This window comes from Podarcis erhardii, assembly GCF_964252035.2.
Source record: "Podarcis erhardii genome assembly, chromosome: 2".
Taxonomy (NCBI): domain Eukaryota; kingdom Metazoa; phylum Chordata; class Lepidosauria; order Squamata; family Lacertidae; genus Podarcis; species Podarcis erhardii.
This window is the reverse complement of record NC_138498.1, coordinates 96,947,875-96,961,177: the sequence shown is the minus strand read 5'-3', so window position 1 is coordinate 96,961,177 and position 13,303 is coordinate 96,947,875. Positions and strand designations below refer to the sequence as shown.

General features: G+C 45.1%; 1 protein-coding gene across 2 annotated transcripts in view; it reads right to left on the bottom strand.

Moving 5' to 3' along the window:
• SHQ1 (SHQ1, H/ACA ribonucleoprotein assembly factor) overlaps positions 1 to 2,018 on the bottom strand; it is a 57,626-nt gene extending 55,608 nt beyond the window's left edge. Inside the window, exon 1 of one of the 2 annotated variants that reach the window (XM_081852995.1) lies at positions 1,882 to 2,018. The gene's annotated coding sequence lies outside the window, so the exon portion shown is untranslated. Of the gene's footprint in view, positions 1 to 1,877 lie in introns of both variants that reach the window. The other variant, XM_081852996.1, reaches the window with a different exon arrangement.
• Between the last annotated feature and the right edge of the window lie 11,285 nt (positions 2,019 to 13,303).

The following is a 13,303-nucleotide window of genomic DNA, read 5'->3' as shown; positions in this document are numbered from 1 at the left end:
TGCTATTCATAGGGAATTAAAATTGCCTCTTTGGCAAAATGGGAAAACACTTTCCTAGGGTTCTAAGGAGAATGCCATCGATCTTCTGAGAAATCATAAACAAAATACAGCTTTTACACAGCAATGTTGTCAGGAGCATGACTGCATCAGAGCCTTCCGGATGGGAAGATTGGAAGCTAATACCTTGAAGAAGACACTAGATGGAAAATGCTGACATGACTGATATGAGTAATCAATGAAAGTATGTTGGAAAAAAAGATACAGAGGGAGATGCAAAAGTTCAAGCAGATCTGAAACAAGAGCTTATGAGAGCTAGGGAATGGAGTCACAGCACATGACAGAGTGGAAAGAGCCACTGGGCGCAGGATAGATTTTATGATGACAGGCCTATTTGCCAAAGATGAAGGAAAGTAGGGCACACTGCAGAAACAGATGATGTTATCAAGAGTGTTCATGAGTTGGAGATGTTCAATCAGGCTCTGGAGCATCTGGTGAGACAGTGGAGCTAGAAGAAGAAAGGAAGCAGTACAATACACCCGTGTTCAAGCACTTTTAGTATAGTAGGTCCCATCTTGCACTATACATTTAAAGCAATATCACACCACTTCAAAGAGTCATGGCTTCCCCCAAAGAATCCTGGGAACTGTATTTGGTTAAAGGTGGTGAGAGAGAGTTGATAGGAGACCTCTGTTCACCTAACAGATCAACAATTCTACAGGAATTCCTGGGGGATGCTCTGAGGCACATTTCAGTGTGGACACCTACAGTTACTCCCCCCCCCCCCACCAGCTTGTTTATTTTTGTTGTATACAGATGCCCTCATCTGTGCCACGTATCCACAGGGAGCTCTGAGACACATATGATGCACTGGAATCTCAGATGACACTCTCCCATTTGCCTGGGCACAAGATTTGCCCTGGTTGAAAGCACATTTTAGTGTACAGACCCCCAGTTACTTTTTTATGGTATTATGATGCCATCACACATTTATGAGCATTTCACAACCACGATTATTTTAACTTAATAACATTATTGTTGGGACAAAGGAAGGAGACCCCTGTTCATGTACATATATATAAGCCAAGGGATATCCTAATATTTATTATTATTATTAAATGAATAAATTTGTACACCAGCCTTCATCCAAAGATCACACGGATGTTCACAACATAAAAATACAAAATGAGAGCATACAAACTTTAATTGGGAGTTCAGGGATACATGAGCTTTACTTTTTTTAAAAGTGCTTCAGATCTTCTAGCAAATAAAAAACTTGGAACCACTAACTAACCTCAGAATCGCCAGCCACGTTTTTATTATGTGAATTCCACAAATAGGATATGAACCCAATATCACTTTCCCCATTGGCGACTCCCCTTCCCCACACCAGGAACTGATATATTCAGAGGCATTGCTGCCTCTGACATCTATAGTGAGTTGGGAGCCTCAAATAAAGCCTGCTTCCATTTCACAGAGAACACAGCAAACATGTTTCTAAATGGTGAGTGACTCAAGAGTCCGCAGTAAAGTACAACCTGCTGCTTTTACACACTTACTCTCTGACACACACATCAATGGGCATGCCTGTCGAAAAGCCAAGAGCTAAACACACATGGTGCCATCCCAACACAGGGTGGCATAAAAGACTGCTGCTGCTGCTACAAATTCCCCTCCAGCTCCCTTTAGCCATGGATAAGTGTCTGTGTGTTTATAAGTGTGTGGATATGTGCGCGCATGTCTCTGTGTATGCTGGTGTGTGTGCATGTGTGTCTGTACGCGTATTACTGTCGGCTACAGCCTCCATTTCCACACAGCTCCATCCCCGCTCTAAAAGACTACGAAAAACGCCATGCTCGGCAACCAGCCCCGGCCAACACTCACCCACCGACCCGATCGAAGACCACGCACTTCCACACACGCGCTGGCAGAACCCGTCTTCCCCTACCGCCCACGGCCCGCCCATCCCGATGGCGCATAGGCTTCCAATTGGCTGGAGCCTGCGGTCAACATCCATTCTCTCCAATGGAGAACAAGGGTCTCTCGGAGGCGGGCCGCTTGGGAGGCCGGGCTACAAGCTCATTGGCAGGAGCTGTCGGCTGGCGCCCATTCACAAATCGCCGAAAATGTGAAAAAAAGAGGGCGGTGCGGCGGAGTGAGCGTCACGTGACAGGAGCCCGGCGAGGGAAAGGAATGTCGCCATCCCGCGCCTGCGCCTTCCTTTCGGTTCGCTATAACGGGCGATGCGAGCGAAGCGGGCAGCTGCACGTGACTTTCCCTAGTTCTGTGTTTGCCGCTGGCCACGCTGCAAAGAGGCATTGCTTTTTTTTTCTTTTTCCAATGCAAATGCTTGGGTTGGCTTTCCAGTAATCTTCCAATCAGCTAATACTACTGAATGGCAGCGAAGCTGCATCCTCAGTTCCTAGTTCCTTACTTTGCTCAAAACTTCGAAGAACTAAGAAGCTCCTGTATCCCCACATTAAAGTCCATATGCCCCTGAGCTACCAAATAAATATCATTAATGTGCATGATTGGGTGGTGGGCTCTTTTTTAAAAAAAATCCCAACAATCAAAATTATGCTTGGGAAACACTCTTAAATGCATGATGACAACGTAGCACCATTAAAAAACTTAAGTAACAGGGTGCCCATCCCAAAACATGCTTTGGGCCAGCATAAATCATACACCCGAGCAAATGGGAGAGGGTCCTCTACTGCCAACCCAAAGTGCCCTACTGGCGCATAGTTGGTTTGTGGAAATCTGTAGGGGGGGGGGGGAATAAGTGTCTGGTGGCATCCAGCCCCAAACATGCTTTGTTGTTGTTGTCGTTTAGTCGTGTCCGACTCTTTGTGACCCCATGGACCAGAGCACGCTAGGCACTCCTGTCCTCCACTGCATCCCTCAGTTTGGTCAGACTCATGTTTGTAGCTTCGAGAACACTGTCCAACCATCTTGTCCTCTGTCATCCCCTTCTCCTTGTGCCCTCCATCTTTCCCAACATCAGGGTCTTTTCCAGGGAGTCTTTTCTTCTCACGAGATGGCCAAAGTATTGGAGCCTCAGCTTCACAATCTGTCCTTCCAGTGAGCACTCAGGGCTGATTTCCTTAAGAATGGATACATGCTTTGGTTCAGCTCAAATCATGCAGCCAAACAAATGGCAGAGTGTCCTCTATACAGTCAAGGGCATCCATGCAGACAATGATAGCCAAAATATGAAGGAAAAAATAAGTAACTGGGTGTGTCTCCTGTGCAAAATATGCTTTGGGCCAGCACAAACCATGCACCCAAGCAAGCAGGAGAGTGTCCTCTACAAGGTACCAACAGAACAGGCATCAGGCTATGAGTATGATCTCTGGTGTCCTGGAGGAGTCTTGGGAAAGTAGCAAATGTATTTGATAAAAATAAATGTGACAGAAATGTTTTTTATATTGGAAAAGACTACCATGAAATATAGGAATAAAAACTCATGACCAGTTAAGGATCTAAAATGGGGACAGATGGGATCTGGAACAGAGCTCCCAGAATAAAGGTTTTATAAGAAGGCAAGAGAGAGGAATTCCCTACCCAGCTAGGTGACGTTAGCTCTTGGCCCAGTTCCCAAGAAGTTTGGTCACAATAAAGTCCACTCTCCAATTGAAATCAGTGGGCATACGTTATTTGCAACTAACTTGGTGGCAACAGGGCGTAAGCGCAACTATAACTGCAGTCCTATGCAAACACATTTGAGAGTTAGACCAAGGTGGTTATTCTAGATACTCAGTCACCAGACTGAGCTGTATGGATAAAGTTCTAACACAATGGAAGCAAGTCCTATTGAACTTGCTTGTTCTGAGAAAGAATGCAATAGGATTTAGGGTACACCTTTTTCTGAACTGGCCCATGTGTTTAAAACTGGGCATATTCCAAGTTGTTGTCGTTTAGTCATGTCCGACTCTTCGTGACCCCATGGACCAGAGCACGCCAGGCACTCCTGTCTTCCACTGCCTCCCGTAGTTTGGTCAAACTCATGCTGGTAGCTTCGAGAACACTATCCAACCATCTCGTCCTCTGTCGTCCCCTTCTCCTTGTGCCCTCAATCTTTCCCAGCATCAGGGTCTTTTCCAGGGAGTCTTCTCTTCTCATGAGGTGGCCAAAGTATTGGAGCCTCAGCTTCACGATCTGTCCTTCCAGTGAGCACTCAGGGCTGATTTCCTTCAGAATGGATAGGTTTTATCTTCTTGCAGTCCATGGGACTCTCAAGAGTCTCCTCCAGCACCATAATTCAAAAGCACCAATTCTTCAGCAGTCAGCCTTCTTTATGGTCCAGCTCTCACTTCCATACATCACTACTGGGAAAACCATAGCTTTAAGCCTTTCTAATTCAGCTGATTGATAGATAGATATAGATCTCTAAAGAGGGGCAGGATTTGGGGAGTGTCACCTGATTATATGCTTTTTTTAATTTTATTTTTTTTACAATGCTACCCATTCTGTCTTTCGGGGGTATCTGTTGGGGAGGATGAAAAGCTTTCACATTTGAGCAATGTGACAGGTACAAGTTGTTTTGAAGCACAGTGGGTATTTTGTTGAGCCTCTGGTACTTTTAAGTATCCAGCAAAGAAGGCTTTTAAGGAACTAAATAGACATACTTTTCAAGAATAGCTACACCAACAACAAGATTGAAAGGGTTGTGGGGTGGTGGGGTTAGACATACACACATAGTGGTCACTGTCAGGTTCCTAGCTTATCAATTTGAAGATGCCTTGATACAGTTTGGTTTCATGTGCACTAAAACAGATGCAACTTACAGGATAACAGCCGAAGATACATTTTCACATGGTTTCCCAGCCACATGCTGGTAGACTACATGAAAGTACCCTCACCAGTCTCCAAATGTGATGGAAATGGTGTTTCTTCAGAGATTAGAATATAAAATATCTCTGAATACTGCTGGGTGCAAGGGAGCATAATTTTTCATCCTTGCATTTACTAGAAACCAGATTGTGTGAGTTTCTTTCTTTTCTTTTTCTTCTCTTCTGTGCCCTGAGGGACACCCTGCTAATCTAATGTTCCTTAACGTGATCTTGTTTTCCAGGTCATTGATTTAATTTCTCAGGACTTTATAGGCTATAATAGTTTCATTCATAATAGTGTTATGACCATCCAATGATATCTTTTTTATTTCCAGAGTAGCTCAGTCTTTATCCAAATCCCTTGCTTAATCCCTACAGAGAGAATATGGAAAGCTGAATTGTTCGATTCCATGTTAATTTTTAGAAGGAAGTCTGGCTACTCTTAAGTTCAGTAAGTTCCTTGCATGAGGCATAATATATTCTTAAAATGTTGCCCTTTATTCACTTTCAGTATTCCCTTCTATCAAATGTCAGGGTTGTCTTACAATAAGTGGAGGGAGTAAGAGAAGAAATAAGTTATTTTCATTCACTTGCCATAATATTTATAGCCCAATTCTATGCTTAACTTTTAACTAACAGAGCTATCCAATATTCACACTGTGTGGGTGGGGGGTACGCCACAGCTTCCCCAGCCAAAGGGCCACCATATTCAATGTGTTCTGAAGTCAGGAAGGAGGAGGAAACACTCATTGCCAGGAATTACAAAAACAGCATACATGCACTCAATTTCCCTGGAAATTCTGCAGCCACCACATGCCGCCCACATACAGAAGAAGCCAATGGGCCTGCAGCAACAGTGAAGTGACCCCAAAACACCCCTGGCAACACCACACACACACAAGACTGTGCTCCTGTGCCCCCACTCCAGCAGCGCCAGTGGGCCAGCCCAGTGGTGTAGTATGGGGGGGGTGCCATGGTGTGTGTGTGTGCTCCAGCCACAAAATTGTTAGTGGAAGCACCCAGTGCTGCCTAAATACAGCTGTGCGCTTCCCTTGGTGGGCTCAATTGGAAACAGCTTCTCCGTGCGATCCAGGAAGTGGCCTCTCCAGACAACAGAGCAGCTCTTTTTTTTCTTATCTCTGTGGCTGCAATTTGGGTGACACGGAAGACGCCAGTAGGTGTTGAATCCATATGCAGACTCCATCCGTTTCCCTCCCTCGCCCCACCTCCCCTCTGCGCAGCCCCGGGTGCAGGCAACCCATGTTATGCCACTGGGCCAGCCAGCAGCAAGCTCAGTACTGCCAGCCATCAGGCATCCCTACAGGCAGGGAATTGATTCCTCTCATGCTACTCAGGAACACCTTTTTGGAACATAAAACACAACAGAACATGTGCAATGATTACAGTGCTGGACTAGGGACCTTGGAGGCCATGGTTCAAAGTCCCACTCAGCCATGAAGCTCACTGGGTGACTTGGAGCCAGTCATCCACCCTACCGCACAGGGTTGTTGTGGGGAGGAGGAGAACAACTGTGGCCGAAGCCTTGAGCTCCTTGTTGGAAAGGTGGGGTACAATGCAATTAGATAATAAACACAGACAGCAGGATGGCTGAAATGGAGCAGGATCATGGGCTACATAGAGAAAGAGTGTAACTCAACCCTGCATCCTGCACTCTTTAAGTTCATACTCCCATGAGGTCGTGTCTGAAGAAGAAAGATTCTCACTGGAACCAAAGTAGACATTACTCCGTATTTGTGACTGCTACCAAATCCAACCATCACATAGCTTCCCGCTCCCATAGTCTCTGGGAGAGCATACAGTGGTACCTCAGCTTAAGAGCTTAATTCATTCCAGAGGTCCGTTCTTAACCTGAAACTGTTCTTAACCTGAGGTACCACTTTAGCTATTGGGGCCTCCTGCAAAGTTCTTAACCCGAGGTACTATTTCTGGGTTAGCGGAGTCTGTAACCTGAAGCGTCTGTAACCCAAGGTACCACTGTATTCATGTCCTGACCTCATAACATGGAGCTGAGGAAAGGAAATAAACCATGTTGTGATATCAGAAAATGGGTATCCTGTCCTAAGTCCTATCTACCACAGCCAATGATCAGGGATGATGCGAGTTGCAGTCCGACCACCTTTGAAGGCCCACAGATTCCCATCTCTGTTATGGAGGGGGAAGAGGGAGCTAAACGCAGCCGCCATTTTCAGTGGGAGCTGCCAATTCAGTGTAATGTCCTATATTCTTGTGGTGACATGAGAAAGTCATATATTTCTCATTTCATGCCTCTGCAGTAATAGACTAACAACCTAATTATGGGATCAATCATCTTTATCAGCTGCTTTTAAAAAATGATGTATCACTAATGCCTTTTACACTGGACTGATTCCCATGTTAAATACTTTTTCCCATCCTGTTTCTGACGATGATAAGATCATTACTGTCAATTTGTAACTAGGCTGATGTTACATCACTTCACCTGTTTTATGTTATTGGCTGTAATCCACAAACCAGAGAAGTTGGCATACTTTACTTTGAAACAATTAATGCATGTTTTATTTTACTTTTCAGGTACGGGAATTATTCCTGCAAACTCTTGTAGTGACCCTGATAGCTTGATCTGCAGGCATTAGCAGCTGATGTTGCTTATTTCCATGTTATTAAAAGCTCCACTTACTAGTACAAGTAGCAGTCGAAGGCACAGGAGCAGGTCAAAGTACTTTTCTGCTCAGTTGGCAGCTCTGTGTCAAACATGTGAATTGCGAATCCCTTCAGAATTTTTTTAAGGTGCTAATGAATCAAACCTGTGTACTAAGAAACAACATTTAACCACTGATATACATTGCAAATGGAGTTGCCCTTCTCTGTGTCTCTGGTGGAAGAATGAGTAGCTGGGAGAAAAGGACAAAGAACCTTCACAGTGGCTGCATCCATATTGTGGAATAATTTGTCCCATTCAGTTAATTTGAATGCACATATCCCTGCCATTTGGTAAATAATTTTCTGTTCTGGCAAAGTTCTGCGGTGAACTTTATTTTCTTTTAATTTCCAGTATGTGTTTCTACTTTGTTATTATCCAATGTTAGCCATACTCAGAGCAGACCCCTTTAAATCACAGGACAATAAATTTAAGTCCATTAATTTCCCTGGGTCTATTCTGACTATGATTGATGTTGGATATCACCCATTGTATCTTGTGCACTGGATGAAGTCGGTTTATCCACTAACCTGGGAGTCTCCATTAACCTGTTTCAGCTGTGACAACAAGACACTGGATCCCAAACTTTTTAGAACTCACAGTGGTGGATTTATGGTCGCCTTACTTCGACAGCAAGGGTGGAGAACCCTTCAGTTGTTGCTGATATATTTGGAAGGTCACAGGTTTCCTTCCTCTGATCCACACAATAATCAATTAATGCCTGGATACAGGGGACTCATATGCTCTGCTGTCAGATTAAAAGTATTTGCACAGTCTATTGAATGCATATGCAGTGTGCAAATGAAAATGCAAGTGACGTCATCGCTGGTTTTCCCAGATACGGGAGATCACTAAATGAGGACAGTATGCAATGTACAGATGCAAAAAGAGATGAAAAGTACCGTATTTTTTGCCCTATAGGACGCACTTTTCCCCCTCCAAAAATGAAGGGGAAATCTGTGTGCGTCCTATGGGGCGAATACAGGCTTTCGCTGAAGCTTGGAGAACGAGAGGGGTCGGTGCGCACCGACCCCTCTCGCTCTCCAGGCTTCAGGAAGCTATCAGCAAGCCTGGGGAGCCTGCGGGAGTTCCCGCAGGGCTCCCTAGGCTGCGGATAGCAGCCTGCTGTCCGGCGCGCGGGCGCCCTGAAGCAGAGCGCCCCGCGTGCCAGGCAGATATCCGCAGCCTGGGGAGCTCTGCGGGAGTTCCCGCAGGGCTCCCTAGGCTGCGGATAGCAGCCTGCTGCATGGAGCGCGGGGCACGCTGAAGCAGAGCGCCCCGCGCTTCGGGCAGACATCGGCCAGCCCCACAAGCTCGGGGGACAGCGGGGAGGCGGAGCGCCGCCATACCGCTGTTCCCCGACCTGGTTTGGTTTCCCCGACCTGGTTTTGGAGGGGAAATAAAGGGAAAAAATTTCCCCCTTTATTTCCCCCCCCAAAAAACTAGGTGCGTCCTATGGGACGAAAAATACGGTATCCTATGCAATTCACCATACTACATGCAAAGATCCCACTTGAATCATGTTATGTTTATACTGGGCGTGAACTTGGTTTGCTTTGTTTACAGAGAGAAACATCTGGTTTTAGTTAGTTTTCCAGACAATGCTGGCCAAGCATTCTTCAAGCCACATAAAAACGAAAAGACGCAACAGTCAGCACCCCTCCCCCATAAATCAGTTGCCCCTTACAGAAAGAGGGAGACATTTCAGTGCTCTTTTTGGACAGGGCAGATTCATAACTATCAGGCCAAGCTCCTTCCTTTAAATATGTCACCACTGAGACAAATGGAATCTAGTTCAGAGAGAGCGATAAAATTTATTTTGTCCTAAGGCAGGTTTGTGCAACATAATGGCTGTATTCAGATAAGTTCTACACAGAGCAGATCCAGTGAAATGAATGGATGTGAGTTAGTCATGTTAGTTTAATTTCAGCAGGTCTACTCTGAGTAGGACTTACATTGGGTACAACCTACACCCTTCCAATCATGCATGTGCCAGCCTAGGTTATTCATCGCAATCCGCTCGAGTGGGTGATATTTAAGCCCTCTGCTTTTACGCAGCACTCAGGCTTGCTGGCATCCCTTTCAGGAAGCAGTACGGAAAAACGGAAAAAGTATGCCTGTGCATACTTTGCAGTGTGGTGTAGTGGTTAAGAGCGGTAGTCTCGTAATCTGGGGAACCGGGTTCGCGTCTCCGCTCCTCCACATGCAGCTGCTGGGTGACCTTGGGCTAGTCACACTTCTTTGAAGTCTCTCAGCCCCACTCACCTCACAGAGTGTTTGTTGTGGGGGAGGAAGGGAAAAGAGAATGTTAGCCGCTTTGAGACTCCTTCGGGCAGGGATAAAGTGGGATATCAAATCCAAACTCTTCTTCTTCTTTTCTTCTGTGCATGCGTGCAGAAAAAAATGTCCAAATTATTACAAAGCATTTGTGGGGCAAAGACTTCATGCTTGCACTAGCCTACCAGCGCTTTCAAAGGAGACAGGAGTGGTCTCTGCATGAGCAGATTCAACTCCTGTGGTTTTTTACAGCACAATCCTGTGCACAATGACTCAGCAGCAATTGAAGCAAATAGTCACTTCATAGCAGGGGGTTTGTGAGGAGGGGAAAGAGAAGACAAGAGTAGGGCCACAGAAGTGTTGTGCTACTTACTGCTCATGCCTTTGTTCTTTCTGGGAAAGAATGGGAAACATCAGGTCTTGGCCCTCAGGTCCCTGGGATTCTCCACAGGCCACACTCCCTCACCAGCCTTGCTTGTATGTTTTTGCCTGACCAGATTGCATCCTGGAACTCTGATCATGTCTCTTGTTTGCCTCAATGGAGGAGAGTAAAGGGTATGTGGAAAGCAGCCTATTACACAAAGGGAACATTTACATGCATTGCTCTGCCCATCATTGGCATGTGGCCCCTGGAAAGTTTTTCAGAGAGCAATGTGGCCCCCAGGCTGGGGTGGGGAAATCCCTGCCTCTGCCTGTGAGTATGTGGAGCCTGCAGGGACTGTGAGTGTAGGTTATTCCCACTCTTCTTTTTAGGATTGCTATGGGCAGTAGCTGTTTGGTGTGCTCAGTATATATCTTGGAAGGCAAAAATGCACATGAACATTTGGCCAACTGTTGCAGTGGATGGAATTGAGGGCCTTTGCTTTTGTCAACAGAGAGCTTTCCTGCATGTGGGGATGACCTTTGTTCTCTCTCTTTGAGAAAGATGAGGGGAAATACACCCAAACTGGAAAGGGTGGGTTTTCCCCTGGTTACTGGTAACTTTACTGACAACTCACTGTTGCATGTTCTCATCTTGTAGTTCTTCCAAGGAGGATTAATTATCATAGTTCACTTGAGCAAATCATATGCTCAGCTTCTCTGAGTAATGCAGCAAGTTACTGGAAAGAGCCCAGATGTACTAAATTCTCTGAACCAGATTTAACCACCAGACAGGACACTGGACTAGACTGGGCATAACCCTTTGAGCCAAAAAAATGCAGGGCCCTAAATTGTAATTTTAGGAAATGCTGAAGCAAGGCCCTCATCCTATACAGAGCCCGAATTTTCAAGATGCTTAAAGGAATAGATTATTTAATGAAAGAAACGAGAGTGAAAGTTTGCAACAAGTGTTATATTGCAATGTGTTGCCTGCTATTGAGCTGTAGAAATTACATGAATCATATAATGAATCATATTATATAGCTACAGAGACTATCACGCCCTGTTTCTGAGTGTTGGACCAGATGATCTGATCCAGCAAACCAGTTATTATGTTCTTGTCAGTGTGCAAATCCTGCTTTTGTTAGGTGTTGCTATGAGGTAAATTAGTATCGCTCAGCTTCGGCCTTTTATTTGTAAAATGGGAATACAGTAGTCACACAAACTGTGAATAGAGAGATTTGCTTTCCATTTCATAATACAGCCATATCTTGGTTTTTGATTGCCTTGTGACTCTAATGTTTCGGCTCCCGAATGAGTGTTCCAGTTTGCGAACTTTTTTTGGAAACCGAACGTCCGACGCGGCTTCCGGTTGAGTGCAGGAAGCTCCTGCAGCCAATCGGAAGCCATGTCTTGGTTTTCAAACGTTTTCAGAAGTTGTATGGACTTCCAGAATAGATTCCATTTGAGAACCAAGGTACGACTGTACTAGAAGTCGGAGACATCCAGGGAAGGCGAATGTTGGAAGATTCAGGACAGACAAAATAACTTCTTAACACAGTGCATAATTAAACTATGGAATTTGTTCCCACAAGAGGTAGTGATTGGCTCACCACAGACATGGTGTGCACTGATGATGATTGGACCACAAGATTAGCAGGCACTATGCTGAATAGCTTTAAAGGACAAATACTGTAGATATAAGGATAAGGGTACTATTAGTGGCTACTAGCCAGGTCCAGCCTGCCCATGAGGCAGACTGAGGCAGCTGCCTTGGGCGGCAGAATGCCAAGGGGTGGCCTCCTGCCGCTGGTGCCACCATCAAAGAAGCAAAGAGATCTAGTAGTGATGGCAGCTTCTGGTGAGATCTTGAGGAACTCTCACAAGATATTGCGGAAAGTTCTTCCTGATGTTTAGTTGGAATATCCTTTCTTGTAACTTGAAGCCACTGGTTCAGGTCCTAGCCTCCACAGCAAGAGAAAACAAGCTTGCTCCAACTTCTATGTGATATTCAAATATCATTTAGAATATTTGAAGATGTCTATGATAATCTCCACTTAGTCTCCTTGTATCCAGGCTAAATATACCCAACTCCCTCAACCATTCCTCACAGGGCTTGGTTTCCAGATTCTTGATCATCTTGGTTGCCCTCCTCTGCACAATCTCCAGCTTTTCCATATCCTTATGGACACCCAGAACTAGACACTGTACTCCAGGTGGGGTCTAAGGCAGAATAAGTTCCCTTGATGGGGACACTATACTTCTGTTGATACAACCTAGACTAGCATTAGCCTTTTTTTGCTGCTGCATCACACTATGGCCTCATGTTAAAACTGTGGTCTTCTAAGACCCCTAAATCCTTTTCACATCTACTACTGTTAAGCCAGGTGTCCCCCATCTAATATCTGTGCAGCTGATTCTTCCCATGGGCGTAGCCAGGGGGGCAGGGAGGGGCAGCTAAATAAATAAAAATCACTAAAAATACAAAGCTGAGGTTCTGCCCTCCCCAACAAAAGGCATGCGTCCCCCAATGAAAATCCTGGCTACGCCCATGATTCTTCAAGTTTAAGTGTAGAACCTGACATTTGAACCTATTGAAATTATTTTTTGTTGGTTTTGGCCCAGTTCTTCAACCTGTTAAGGTCCTCTTGAATCCCCATTCTGCCACTAACTAACTAACTAACTAACTAACTAATAATAATATTTTATTTATACCCCACCCATCTGGCTGGGTTGCCCCAGCCACTCTGGGCGGTTTCCAACACGACTACTGTACTACTACTACTACTAATAGTAACAACAACAACAACAACCATTTATAGTAACAATCAGACCCAATATAAAAAGTCACAAAAGCTTCAAAACAATCAATTTATATCAAATAAAGCAATAATAAATTCAATAAGCCATTAGAATCCAATAGTAAACAGTAACAGATATGCAGTCTCTTCTGTGATTTTCATCAGTGCCTAACTAACTAACCGATTGCGGGATGTTGGAGGGGGAAGCAAGCGGCAAATTCGGAGAGGCTTTTCCTTTCGGATTATTGGAAGAGGTGCTATTCCGCACTTTACGGTAGGGGCGACCCTCTCGCTCCTCCCTCCCACCCCCTTCCCTCTCTCGGCCGCCGCAATCGCAG